The 14,774-nt window shown below is 42.0% G+C and overlaps 1 pseudogene; it reads right to left on the reverse strand.

Moving 5' to 3' along the window:
- Positions 1–747: 747 nt before the first annotated feature.
- LOC149194057 (subtilisin-like protease SBT2.3 pseudogene) lies at positions 748–10,729 on the reverse strand (annotated as a pseudogene).
- Between the last annotated feature and the right edge of the window lie 4,045 nt (positions 10,730–14,774).

Below are 14,774 nucleotides of genomic sequence, written 5' to 3' on the forward strand. Positions count from 1 at the left end.
AAACTGTTAGCATGCAAGGATGATCCTAAATTTCCCAATAAACCTGTAGAGTCATGAGGTTGAGCGACAATAGTTGAGGCCTTATTATTTGCCAATCCCTTAAATGCCTTGGTCATATCAACAGTCGTTCTTGAAGACCAAGCAGGAGAACTTGAAGAGCGCTCAACAACATTAGGAAAGTTGTTATATTCTTTGACACTCAGCCTTTAATTCAACGTTCTTGTTTGTATATGCACTATTTATGGAGATATCTGGATTACCGGATGAAGCATGATTTCCATTCGTTCTCCAAATAAATTTTGATGAAAGCTTCACATCAGACGGTGTGGAACATCGGTTGGTCTCTTTTATCTGTTTCTTTGCCACGGTAGATGTCTTTGTGGCATTTCAGGCTTTGACTTATCACCTTCCCCGTTTGAATCAAAACCAATTTTTTATACTCAGCATCCAGATGTCTAGTTTTGCAAGCATATCTCCCAACGTGTCCTAAGAGCATTTCATAGCCGCTATATGCTCTATATTATTTCCATTCTTTCTGCTGTGGAAATTCTGTAGCTTCTCCAAATTCCTCTGGAAATTCAACACATCTGTCATTGTGCGACAGCTGTAGTCTTCTCAAATTAGGAAATTTTTTGCAGTCCTTTATAAACATTGGCCATGGAGTCATCGTATTGTAACTCCAGGTCCATGAGGTTCTGAAGTCCAAATATCCATTTGGGTACCACGCATTTAGTCAGACTAACCGTTTCAAGGCGTTCCATGACTTCCAAGCAGAAGGATTCTTCCAAAGCTAGGTGCAGTACTATTACCGGTGGCATTGAGGAATACTGTAAGCTTCTGGGTCTCCCAATGTGAAACTGTAAATGATGTGGGTGCAACAGAAACAGAAACACCAAATGGCGCACTCCAAAGAGCCTTGTAACTCTCATTTACTGCTATATTCAGAAAGCTCCTCTCAATGGTATGAGAATTGATCAAACTAGCTACTGTGATTGAAGGAACGTTGAGGTCAGAACTAATTCCAACGTTTGAACTACATACAACACCGGTGTAATTGAGAACAAGAGGTGCAGATCCATTTATGGTACATAGGAACGCAATATAATTTTCATAACCTGCATCGAAGATGAGTCCGGGATCCAAGGCAGCAGTTGGATTCACAAATCCACTTCCCATGTCAAAAGGTGTGGCTGGAATTGCATCGGCATCTGGATTGCTGTAGGAATGCTGTGCCATAATTGGTAACCCTTGATTGTCATTGAGTGATGCAGTGGTGGATAGTACAGAAGCAATGGCTGCTGGGTTAAATTTGGGGTATTTTTATTTCACTAGAGCTGCCACTCCCGCTATATGAGGTGCTGCCATGCTTGTTCCCGATAACATTGCAAAATTCTCGCCTTCAAATTCAGCTGAATCTGTGCCAACAGAGTTTCAAGCAGCCCAGATGAGATTACCAAGAGCTATTATATTTGGTTTCAGTATATCTGCTGCATCGAAGATTGTCCTGCGGATTGGGCCCCCTTGAAGAATAATACACGACTTTGGGTGCTTTCTCGCTGTAATCTGCTTTCAATCCTCCAAGGACTCTGGAAACTCCTCCAAACTTAACAATGTTGTTAGATTCATCTCTAGTTATGGAGTCACTATAGTATTTCAGAAAAGTCTTAGAATCATCTGAAGAGGAAATGATCAATCCCGGCATCGTCAAAGGGACTGGATTGAACGGAAACCCAACCACAAAAGGGTTTGTGTAGAAGATGATGTCCACTGCACTCAAATTGTTAGCAGTCATAACTGCTTGTCTCACAGAAGACAGACCAAGGAAAAACCTTATTGTGTAGCTACAGATCAAGATGTTTCCTTCAACTAGATGTTGTTCCAGCTCATTGGGATCTTGGCATTCATTGGCATACATATCATCAGTTCCATTCTTCTGGGCATGAGTTGCAGCAACTAGACTGTACATATCATCATCATCTGTTCCAGGAGCAAGTCCAACTCCTGAGATTGTGATATTGTTGCCAAGAACTATAGAATTATTATAACTACGATCATCGGCAGCAGCTCCCGCTGTGAATATCCATGGGCCGAAGGACCAAATACTCTTTGGAGAAGGTCCAGCGTTTCCTGCAGCTTGAACGACAAATATTCCAACTTTCATAGCGGACATCAAAGCCATGTCTATTGGGTTAAATAAAGTCGCAATCCCAGAAGGTGGCCTGTTAGGTATGATTGACAGAGACAGTATATCAACCCCATCTTGAGCTGCCTGGAATAAACATGTGAAAAAACTTGCCAATTCATATTGTTGTCTGTCAAGATGTCTGTTGATCTATAGCTTCCACAATATCTGCATTCTAATTTTGGCTTTCGGTCCTTTCACCATTTAAACTCTAATGTTTTCGCTTCTAAACACATCATACATGAATAAAATCACTGAACAGGCCCTATCGACTTATTTGGAGAAGAATTGAGCTGAAACAAATTGAGTTTTTGATGAATCGATGATGAACTTCGGCCTTAGGGCTCTGTGCGCCATGCCTAGTGAGTGTGTCGCGCCAGTGTTAATTTTACACTGCGGAGGAGCACCCCATGCGCTGCGTGGCCCATGTGCGCCGCGCCTTCTTCCTATGCACCGCGCAACTCCGTTTCAACACAATTTCGACCTCCAACATTGAATTTGCTTTCTCCATGTTTTCCCTTCAGTTCTCTGACGTTATTTGGCGTGAAAATGAGATGTTAGAACACAGAAATGTCTCTTATGATAGGGATTTGACTTTCGATTTGTGCACACCAACTGAACTTCGGCACTTTTCAATTTTAATACAAACTCTGTTCTGCAAGTTTTCCTTTTCGATTTTATGAAATTGAAGGATAGCCTCTTGGTTGATTCGTGCAAGAATGATGACCTTTGGACTTCGGCAAAGGATCAGGAGAGGCTGCACGTGAAATATTCCATGATAAAATTACCAACTCATTACAAACATTAAAAATTGATGATTTCTTCTTCAAAACAGAGTTTTGAAGAAGAAATATTTGTGAGCATTAATGATGATGCAACTCTTGAAATAAGAAACTTATTGAACCTCCCTCTGGCCTGCAAGCGTTATTTCACACTTCTAGAGACAAAACCCTGGACTCAAGAATTAAAATGACTCTTTTTGACCAAAATGGCATTTGATGACGAGAAATGAACCTGGGTGAATTTGATTCTGATAGAGGACTGACAAGACTGAGTCTAACATGATGGTAAAGCAGTGATGTACCATTCACTTCACACTTCTTCGCTAGGCTGGGAAGTAGTAGGAATTTTGTTTAAGATTTTATTGAAACGTAAATTGAAATCTTTGATAGGTTCTCTTGACTCGGCCCTAAGGTTAGACAAGTCGTTGATCAGTGTTGCCGTAGACCTGTCATCACTGAACTTGGTCAGGAATTGTTCTTGGAAGATATCCCAACTAGTAATAGATCCAGATGGTAATGAGAAATACCATGATTTGGCTGTTCCTTGCAGAGTATAAGGAAAAAGTCGAACAACAACATCTTCGTTAACAACTCCATTGAGATTTATGGATAGCATAAAGTTATTTATATGTTCTTCGACTAGCATGCCTGCCTCAAGATTAAACTTAGGCAGCCATTTTTCAGGATGGGCCGGTAGCTGACTCAAGGGTGCAGGCATTAAGACTGCCCCTGGGTTATTCCATGGAGATTGAGCCATCACTGAACTACTAACAGAGGAAAGCGCAGAAGATGATCCCTGCGGTTGAGAAGATGAGGATATTATGGCTCCAGATGGTTGAGAAGGAGTTGAGGAAGTTCCAGTAGGCTGATGGACAATGATCTGAAGTGGAGGAGTGGATGGTTGACTTCGCGGTGAAGAGGTTGAGATGGATGATGATGATGAAAGAGTCTCACTATTGGACCCTTTAGGAGACTTCCTTGCTCTCTTCCTAGTAGGTAGAGGTAATTCGGTTGGCTGAACACCAAACTTTTTGCTCTTTAACCTGGTAAGAGGATGAGAAGGGTTGTATTGCGAAGTCATGTTGCCTTGAGATTTATCAGATTTTTGAGGAGATATAGAAAATGGCTGAAATTTGTGAATCAAAGATTCAACTTCAGGAGGTTCAATGGTAGATTGTTCTGAAATGTTAGCGTTTGTGGCAGCAGCTGTTGCTCTAGCGACTTCTGACTCTGGATCTAAAGATTCTAAATGCAATGGAGAAGTCGGGGGAGATGGTGAGGGCGATTTACCCTTAGAATGGTATTTAGATTTAGGTTTGCTTGCCATTCACAGTTCGAGGCCCTCCTTCTAGCACCAAATATGTTGAATCCCCAAAAGTCGGGTCTACAGAAAGGGGGATACCCACCCAGTCTGGACCTTGGTTAGCAGCTCCTTTTCCATTTGGTATAGTTGGTCTGACTGGAGATATGGGACCAGCTTCCAAATTTATGTGTGTGTGTGTGATGGACTGATATTTCTCTTACTAACAGTTTCTAAATGGAATACTTTTACTCTAACTCTAATCTAATAATATAGAAATTGCATTTTAATAAATAGAAATATCTAAGTCTACACTAACCCGGGGTGTAACCTTTCTTTTATGCAATCTAAAATGATTTCAAATAACAACTGGTAATAAATATTATTCAACTGTTATGAGAAAAGAATTCAATAAATATGAACCACTTCGTATAAAAAGTTAGACGAAACAGTTCTGAAAAACATATCGCATAGTAAGCTATTCATACATTAAGCATAAATAAATAGCTATCACCGTACAAAAGTGCCAAATGATAACTAAGGCATTCATACATCAATATATAAATAAATGAACATGAAAATCACTTTAACACAAGGGCAGAAATAGTTAAGAGATAGAAGTACCATTTATAACTAGTCCTACTCATGAGCTTCAAGCGATAATGATTTATCTCTTCTTGATCTAACATCCACTAAGAGTACAAAAGTGCAACATCAGTAGCAGATATCAAATGCAAATATTAATAAATCTTGTTCCATTTGTTCATCAAAACCTCCTCAGAGGGTACACAAGTGCATGTTCTGGGGATACGTTTTTGACAAATTTCAGGACCCTTCTCTAAATGCATGAGAAGGGTTTAAATACTACTAACTAAATCTAAAAATAAATTATTACAAAAATGTAGGATGCGGTTTAAATGACCGTCCTCATTTTAGGAAAATAAAACAAAATTAAAACTAAAATTGAATCTAAAATTAAAACTACTTCTGTATCTGGTCCTTGAAATCGCACGCATGCAACATCTGTTTGAGAAGAGTCGGCTGGCCGACTTCTGATTTTAGCTGGGCTGAGAAAACAGAATCGACAAGAGCTGGCGCCATTTTTTCGGCCGTATTGATAATACACTTAAGAGTCATCCACTGGCTATGTGGCTTTACCAAGTATGCCCAGTAATAATCCCAATTCAACTTGGTTAACCCTTGGATTGCTTCTGCCTTTTCTTGAGCTTTCTGCTTCTAATCTGTCTCTATCGTTGCTTTCTTGCAATTTTCGGGGCTTGCAGGTGACTGGGCAATTAGCAGCTTTCCTTTTCGAGAAATGTTTCTCAGCGATGTGCGATTAGCACCTAGGAAACTACCTCTGTTTCTTGGTCTGGACTTCCTTGATGTGTTTTTCGCCTTTTGCGCTTTTTCCTTTTAGCGGATATAAAGCTAAAAATTTGTAAAAATAATAATTCCGTAAGCTCTTGACCCTGAGTCTTAAACTGTCTATTTCTGATATCAACGTTGTCTAGTATCCACTTAACCATGTCCGTATATGGGAGAATTTTGGGCCTTGCTGCTATCCGGTGCAAGAATGAGCAAGCTAGCTCTGTGATGGATGCCTCAGAAGAACTATGTGAGCCCACAGTAGCAATAACTTCCATTACTCTGGGATTCTTGTTACACTAAAAAATGTCACCATGACTATTTACAGTTAGTATGGCTCTATCAACAGTCATGCTATCCTCTTAGGCAAGTCTTATGCCTCTGCTCTCCATGTCAAACTCCAAAAAGAGAGAAAGTCTTTATAAATGTATTTATCTCTGGGTACGCAGGTTCTCTCAACCTTACCTGCGGGTACGCATCCAATTTTCACAAAAGCTGTGTCTTTGGACGCTCTGTATGTAAAGGGGCAGGTGCGTCCCCCTGTAAAGGTCAAAATGCACAAGTTTCATCTTTAAAAAGTTACTTGTGGTCATTTCTAGAGCATTCTAGAAGGTTGTTCGACGTGTATTGAGCGCCTCCAGATGGTTCATACACCCCTACCAAAGAGGAACTTATCCCATCAATAAGGGAGCTATCCCATCCAAAGAGGGGATTATCCCATTGATGGTGGACCTGATTAACTTCTTCTTGAGCACTATAAATACAGGCATTGGGCCAGAAGGAAGAGAGGTTGGAAGCTATACATTTCTAAGGGTAAATTCTACTGGAATTAGGACTCCCATTTAGAAGCTTGTGAGGAGAGATTGCCATCTTTGCTTGTTCTATTTGGAAGTGGGTGAGCTTTGTCAAAGTAAAGGAGAACTCTTGATGGACCCTGGGAGGGACTTGCACAACACCAAGGCTCAGGTTGCATTTGTTCCTTTTGTTACCTATTAATGCAAATGAGTCCATTCTTCTCAATAACTTGTTATTTATGAGTTGTTTCATGTACTCCTTGGTCTATGTGTTAAATAGGTTTTATTCTATGAGATTATCAAGTGCTATTTAATTGTTTGATTGTTAGTGGATGCAGGTTTCAAAGTGAAGGAGGAGCTCATCCAGATCAGCGGAGCTGGACTGCTACAACAGCGTTGGATTACAGGTAGGATCTAAACACTTGATTTCCCATATAGTAAATGCATGTTTAGAGAAGGATTGCCCTTGTTTGTCTTGTTTGTCACTAGAGAGTCTTAGGCTCCTAGGGAGGTTGGTTGTGTCCACACAATTGACTCTTTCCACCTGAAAAATTGGCGACTCCGCTGGGGACTCCATTGATGTGAAAGTCTTTTCCTTTGTATGCAACTTTGCTCTGAGAAAAGTCATTTATTTTCGGGTTTTTGGCTTTGTGACTTTGTTTTTGGGCGGGTTAGCTTAGGGTTAGGTTCAATTTAGTTTTTCTTGAATTTTACAGTAGGACGCACCCTCTGAGTATTGCACAGTGCGTCGCTGGACGCACTGTCGCTGTGTGCACAGAGCGGGCCCGCACCTGTTTTAACGGGTTGCCTGCGTCCCCTGCTAAAATTTAAGAAAATTCCATTTTTTGCATTTTTTCTCTTAGATTTTGCTTTTTCTTAGTTTTTACTGCCCAGATCCATTAGTCTCTTGTCAAAGATCTTCACCTGAACTTGTTTCGATAGCATTGAGTGTTTTAGTGGATTTCATAGAAGTTTAAGCCCTAGGGTTTGATTTTTGAGTAGGTCTTATAGTGACTTTGGCGGTAGAAGTTGTCAAGCCTTAGATCTCTCTGGTTTTGTCAGCATTCTTAGAAGTCAGACCTGTCATAAAGTCTACCTGTGAGAGCCACTTACCATTGAGTTGTCTCTTTGGCAAATTTCGAAGTGCTTGTTGATTGAGTATTGAATTCCATTTTACAAAAAGAACAAAAAGATTTGAGTTTTGTTTTGACTAGTCTTTTGATTCTGCATTAGCTGGTCCTTGACTTGATTTTGGTCAAGTAAAACAACCTAGAATCATCTTTGTAGGCTTTTGCCTTGTTAGGTTTGCTTAGAATAAATTTCTTTTTGATTTGCTTGTGAGTCAAGTTTTCATAGATTTTATAGCTTTTGAGATTGATTTTCGTTAAAATAGATTTATATGCTTTATTAAAAAAGAGAAAATACAAAAACATCTCCTTTGAAAAGTTTTGTTTCAAGTAGCTTTGAAGGGTTTTGAAAGAAAAAGAGTTTTTCGTGCACGTAAAGAGTGGTCATGTTTGTATGCTTGGAAAGATAGAGAGAATTGTTTCTTTGATTGTCTTTACTAAGAAAGTTGTTTTCTATAAAATTTGCATCTCTCAACTCTCTTAGTTAGGAATTTCATTGAAAGAGGAAAGTAGCGTAAATCATCTTAGGTGCATCTTTGTAGTGGTTTGAGTCGAGTCTACACACCATTGGTTTCACTTCCGCTACCTTTTGTCTTTAAGAAAAACCATAAAATTAACGCTTAAAGTAAAATCGACGTAGTAACTTTTATTTACTAGGGCTCTGAAACACCAATTTAGATCAGGCTAGTGTCTTGGAGTAGGAGAGTAATTAACTCTCCAAGACAACAAAACCAAACAAGTAGCTTATCTTGTGATAAGATAAATCCAATTGTCTCATTTGTACTCTGGGAAAGCTCCTCTTAAAGGAGAGGCACGAGCTCGTGTCCGAACCAGTGAGGGGATCAATCCCCCCTCGTTGGGAACGACGCCAGACACGCACGTATTACAAATGGTAAACCTCGGATTAACCATTGTCGAGGAGCCAGGGGTCACTTGTCGGTAAACCTTGGATTATTTTCAAGGAACCGGCAAGGGGATTGAGCTTGATACTCTGCCCTTGCGTGCTGTCGGAGTGTAGACTGTTCCCCCAGGTGCATTTGTTGCGGTTGGTAACCTTAGTGACCATTATCTTTAGGATTCTACCGAGGTGACGGTGGAGGGAAGATCCCACTGTACCTGGAGCAGACGTCGGCTAGACTCACTTGGATTTTCCGGGGGGTTCACTTCACTCGAGACAGTTAAAGTGGAGGAACTTGTGCCGGTCTATTCATTAAGCAGGTTGCCGGGGTAACTGTTCCACCCGCCACTTTTGTACTAAATCCGGTGATGTTGGGCTTCATCACCAACTAGCGTTTTCGGTCTGGAAGGCTATTGTTTGTGCTTGGTTTGACGCCCTAGATTCTTTAGGCGTGTGATTCAAATTTGTTTGGTTCTTTAGAGACTTTAGGTGGTTTGATTTGAGATTTTACTTTGTTTTCGTGTGTAGTAGTTAAAAGTTTTTAGCTGTGGCGGAATTACCGAGACAGTCCCGTAGACTTCGGGGCTAGTCTCCTGAAGTTGTTTCTGTGGCCGAATTGTTGAGAAGATCCCGTAGACTTAGGGGATCACCTCCTCGAGATGACCCCGGTAATCTAGAAGGTTTAAAGGTCCTTGTAACTCCTCCTAGTGGCAGTAGAGTAGGTTCACCTGAAGAAGGAGAATCTTCCTTGGTAGTCCATTCAGATTACCAAGGCTTAGAGACAGGTTATAATCCCGAAGTTGTTACAGTTTCTGAGCTTGTTGGTAGTTTTTCGTCTGCTAGTGATACAGGCGAAGAACCTGAAATATCTGAACCTGCTACTCCGACTTCTAGTGTTCCAGATTCAGCAAGAGTAGAATGAGTTATCACCGAAAATCTTCCTACTCGTCTGATTGCTATTGAAGAACTTTCTCCAGAGGAAGAAATAGGCGTCTCTAACCTTGAAGATCAACTTACTATTGATCTAAGGGAGCGTGAATCTATCTTTTACAGTCCTCCTAGAAGTACTACTTGGTACCTTTCGTTAACCAATTATTTAGACAACTCAGGGGTAGGTTTTTCTACACCTCGTACTCCCTTTCCACCTGGAGGTATTTATACTCACGTAAATATGTCTGGTCAGTCGTCCGTGTTTACTCAAAGTCCTGAATCTTTCTTACACGGCGGTCCTTCTGTTCCCACTGGGTATCAATCACTTTCTGGTACCTTTGCGGGGGCATCTCCTCAACCCATTGATCATGGGTTATTAGCTGGAAACAGTGGTAATATACCATTGGGTGTAGGAGACATTTACATGATGTCAGGTTCAGTTCCCGTTTCCCAACCTCAAGGTGGCCAATTACTGCCTGGGGGGCAACCTCAGTTAACGCCTGGGGGGCAACCTCAAGGTACACCAATCGTGTCTGGGGGGCAACCTCAAGGTCAGTATGTACCTATGGTGCAATACATGCCTCAAGGTCAACCCCAGCCTCAATATGTACCCCAGGGTCAACCTCAGTATCAATATCAACCTCAAGGATGGCAACCTTAAGGATGGCAACCTCAAGGGTATCAACCCCAAGGGTATCAACCTCAAGGCTATCAACCTCAAGGTCAAGGTCAACTCCAGTATCCATATTTACCTCAAGGTTATCAACCTCAAGGTCAATACTCAAGTCAAGGTTATCAACCACCTCAAGGTCAGTCATATGTTCCAGGTATGGGAACTGCACCTTTCAATTATCAACCCTATCCTCAATCCGGTTATGGATCTCAGTATCCTCAACCTGTTACGGGTCAATACCCCGGAATGTTAGTGTGGGATCCATCACAGGGTCAACAGGTGTTGCAGCCAAGTTTACAGTTGGTACCTCAAGCTGGACAACCCGTAGTTTCTGGTCCACCCCAGCAACCGCAACTGTCCAGTCAAATGTTCAAACTTCTGTAACTCCGGTAGTTACTCAGCCGCCAATTGCACCTAGTACTCCATCTCAAACGGCTGCTGCAACTACCGCTACATCTGCCGCACTTACTTCTGGAGTATCGACAGCTCCGGTTTCTACTGTCTCTGTAACCACTCGTCAGACATCTTTACCGTTGTCTGGATCTACGATTCAAACCACGGTCCAGATGCCTACAGGTCAGCCTGGTGTAAGTACGGTTGTTACTACTCAAACTCAATTTGTTCAACAACCGTACCAGGGACAGTACCAACCTGGGCAAGCTGTCCAACAGCCATTTTACCACTATCAACCGTATCCTGGGTACACTTATCAACAACCTTAACAACCCCAGTACGGTCCGGTTAATCCTGGTTTTCCAGGAGGATATAATATCCCAAATGCGACTCCTGTTCCTAGTTATCCTGGATATCCTCCTCCTGGGACTGGTCTTGTGACCCAGAGTTTTAGAGATCCTAACCGGCAGTTACCGTTTATCGCAACTTTGGATTTACCAGACTTGACGCGCCTAACGAACGATCCAATTCAATATCTTCCGTTCTGGCCGCCAATGCCAAATAAGTTGCCCAGTGATATACCCAAGTTCGAAGGTAAGTCTGGAGAGGATCCGTCCAATCATGTGATGACTTACCACCTCTGGTGTGCTTCAAATTCTATCTCGGATGATTCGATCCGCTTACGTCTTTTCCAGCGTACACTCATTGGTCTCGCGGCCAAGTGGTACATTGAGTTACCACGGGCCTCTTTTTACAATTTTAGCCAGTTAGCTACCTCGTTCTTAACTCACTTTCAGTTGCCGGTCAGATACGATAACGGCACGGAGTTATTAACTTCACTAAAACAATCGACGTCCACGTATATTTCTGATCACATTCATGAGTGGAGACGTCGAAGAAGGCTAGTGAAAGTTTTTATCCCGGACCAAATCTTAGCTGAATGGTTTGTTAAATCATTATTACCGAAGATTACTGAAGATGTAGCTAAGGCCGGAGTAGTTACTGAGGAGCAAGTCATTGCTCAGGCGCAGTACCTTGACTTAGTTTACACTCAGTCGGGTACGTTACACGAGAAGATTCCAGATCTTCCAAAGTCGAATCAAATCGCTGCTGCTCCTTCGGGATCTCATGCCGCTGATGGTATGATTGGTATCGTGAATACAAAGAGCAAGAAGAAGTCTTCCAAGGCTTCAACTACTCCTATTATCACTTTGCCTGATTCCCCGACAGGAGAGTCTTCTCCTGAACTTTCCGCCGATATTCATGCTGTAGAGTCATCTACGGCCAAATCAAAAAATGGTGGAAAGAAGAAAGGAAAGAAGAAGGCTAAAGCAGACAAGGCTCCGAAGGAGAAAACGGAAAAGTCGGAAACCAATGACGAAAAGCGCAAACCTCGATATCCTTGTCTTATTTGTGAAGAGGATCATTTTACGAGAGATTGCCCTCATCGGGCCGAGGTTGTGAAAATAGTCAAAGGTTCTCCCACTCCTGCTGTGTTAAAAAATCCATTTCCGGAACAGGAGAATAAGATGATAGGTTCTTCCTCGAATGCCAGTGAAGAACCCATTTTGATGATGTCTCATGTGAGGATTGCGACTCGATCGCAAGATTATGGTAGTAAGAATCCTGTTGATGGTAAGGAAGCAGAATCTTCTCACTCTAACCCATCAACCTCAGCTCCTGGTTCCGATCCACTACAGATCGAGAAACCTAACCGGATCTAGTAATCAAACCGCCCGCCAAGGGTGTACTTCGAAGGTCTGCTTTCAATCCACATGCGAGAGCGGCCCAGAATTACAACATTGTTGAGGACTTAGCTGTTTCACCCTCAGCAATGTCGGCTTTAGAAGTGCTGCAATCATGCCCAGCACAACGAAAATTACTTTTGTCGGCTATCGGAGCTGTTGATGTTCAGGACCCGAACCTGATAATCTTCGATCTAGAAAATAGTACACCGCGTCTACCCCATCAAATGGCTTTCCAAATTCCAGTGATAGTCAAAAACAGGCCTATTCATCGGACTGTGATTGATGAGGGAGCTTCTACGTGTATTATGTCGATTCAATGTTGGAGATCGCTTGGTTCTCCTTCGTTGAACCAATCCCCGACCATCCTTAAGGCCTTTGATGGCCGTGGGTTCCGTCCGTTTGGTATTCTACAGGAATTGCCTATAGGGGTAGAAGGTAAAACCGTTAGTCTGGATGTGGAGGTGGTTGATGCCCCTCTAGACTACAACCTTCTTTTGGGTCGAAGTTGGTCATATGCTATGACAGCGGTCGTTTCATCGGTCTTCAGAGTAATAAAGTTTCCACATAACGGTAAGATCGTGACAATTGATCAGCTGACATACTTTTCATCCGACCCAGCCTCTTCAGAGAGTATCCAGCATGTCGGTAAGACGACAATCCCTTATAGGGACGTTGGCGTAGGTTTAGTTAAAGATTCCGGTTTACTGGGAACTTTTCCTTTCCCTCCAATCAACGCAGACCCTTCATTTGCATCAATTCATATGATTACATCAGAAAACATTATTTATGATGATCCTTGGATCGTCCCATCTGAATCTGAGATAGACTCATTCGGTGATGCTATGCCTTTGAGTCCATATGAAATTGCTTATGAAGCTGTCATGTCTTTTACCGACTCGTGTTCAACCAAAAGCGACCAAATGAATGTGGTCAGTGAAGAATCACTTTTCACCTCAACCTTAGAATGGATAGCGTTTCCCGAAGTCGTGTCATCTGACGAACAACTTCGCGAAATCCTAAGTGTAGACGATCTACCGTGGGAAGATCTCCATCACAGATCTTCATTTTTACCTAAGATTAAAATTTTTGAAAATGATTTTTCATCTATTTTTACCGCTGAATATGTCAAAGACGCTCAGAATCCAACGAAACATTCTGATTCAGAGTTGAATTTAGGGAATATTTCTCGCACTATTCCCATTGATATTTCAGTGAAGCCCGGAATCGAGGAGAACATTCATATAGGTGCCTCATGTACAGAAGATGAAATCCAAACTTACAAGGCCCTATTCCAAGAATTTCGCGATGTGTTTGCCTGGTCCCATCAGGAAATGCTAGGAATCGACCCTGCCATTGTTGTTAATGAAATAAAGACCTACTTGGATGCTAAACCCGTCCGGCAACGGTTGCGTCAGATTCACCCTCGGAAAGCTGCTGTGATTAAAGAAGAAGTCGAAAAGCTGTTGAAAGCAGGTTTCATTTATCCGATCCCGTTAACGGATTGGGTATCGAATATTGTTCCGGTCAACAAGAAACAAGGAACAATAAGAATCTGTATCGACTATAGGGATATAAATCGAGCTTGTCCAAAAGAAAACTATCCTACGCCTTATATCGATCAAATTATTGATGGTTTTTCGGGCTATAATCAAATCAATATTCTACCTGCCGACCAACCAAAAACGGCATTCATTTGTCCATGGGGGACATTTGCTTATTGTAAATTACCTTTTGGGCTTAAGAATGCCGGGGCCACTTTTCAACGGGCGATGTCTTATGCATTTCATGACATCAAGCACATTGTGCAACCGTATCTCGATGATTTTCCTGCTCATGATGTGCAACCGTATCACCTTGTCCACTTACGAGCAATCTTTATGAGGTGTAGGCATTATCGAATTCGGTTGAATCCCCACAAGTGTGTTTTCTGTATAGAGACGGGTCGATTGCTGGGATTTGTTGTTTCAAAAGCCGACATTCGCGTCGATCCCTCGAAGGTCGAAGCTATCATCAAATTGCCTCCTCCTTCGAGTTTGCGCCAACTCCAAAGTTTGCAAGGGAAAGCGAACTTTTTACGCCGATTCATTCCAAACTACGCCGAGGTCACTAAAGGTTTTACACGGTTGTTGAAACAGAACGCTCAATTCTTTTGGGACGAGATTGCCCAACAATCTTTTGATGCACTTAAACACGCGTTGACCCATGCACCGTTGTTGCATCCTCCCAACTACAACCAGGACTACTTCTTATACCTCGCAGCTTCGCATTCCACTATTGGAATGGTGTTAGTTCAAGAAGATGAATTCAGAGCGGAACATGTGATATATTATCTTAGTAGGACCTTAAATCCCACTGAGCTAAAATATTCGCATGTGGAGAAATTGGCCCTGGCAGCCGTTCAAGCTGTCCAGCGTTTTCGTCACTACATTCTTCTCCGTAAAACTACAGTCATTTCGGATTGCAACCCTATGATTTACATTTTGACAAAACAACTGCTAGGGGGCAAGTACTCTAAATGGATCGTTATCCTGCAAGAGTTCGACTTGGAGTTCGAGAAGTCCAAGTCTAAGAAATCCTTA

The sequence above is a fragment of the Pinus tabuliformis genome, chromosome 2_2, assembly GCF_031772625.1.
Source record: "Pinus tabuliformis cultivar Carrire ecotype Pingquan chromosome 2_2, CPIR1, whole genome shotgun sequence".
Lineage (NCBI taxonomy): Eukaryota > Viridiplantae > Streptophyta > Pinopsida > Pinales > Pinaceae > Pinus > Pinus tabuliformis.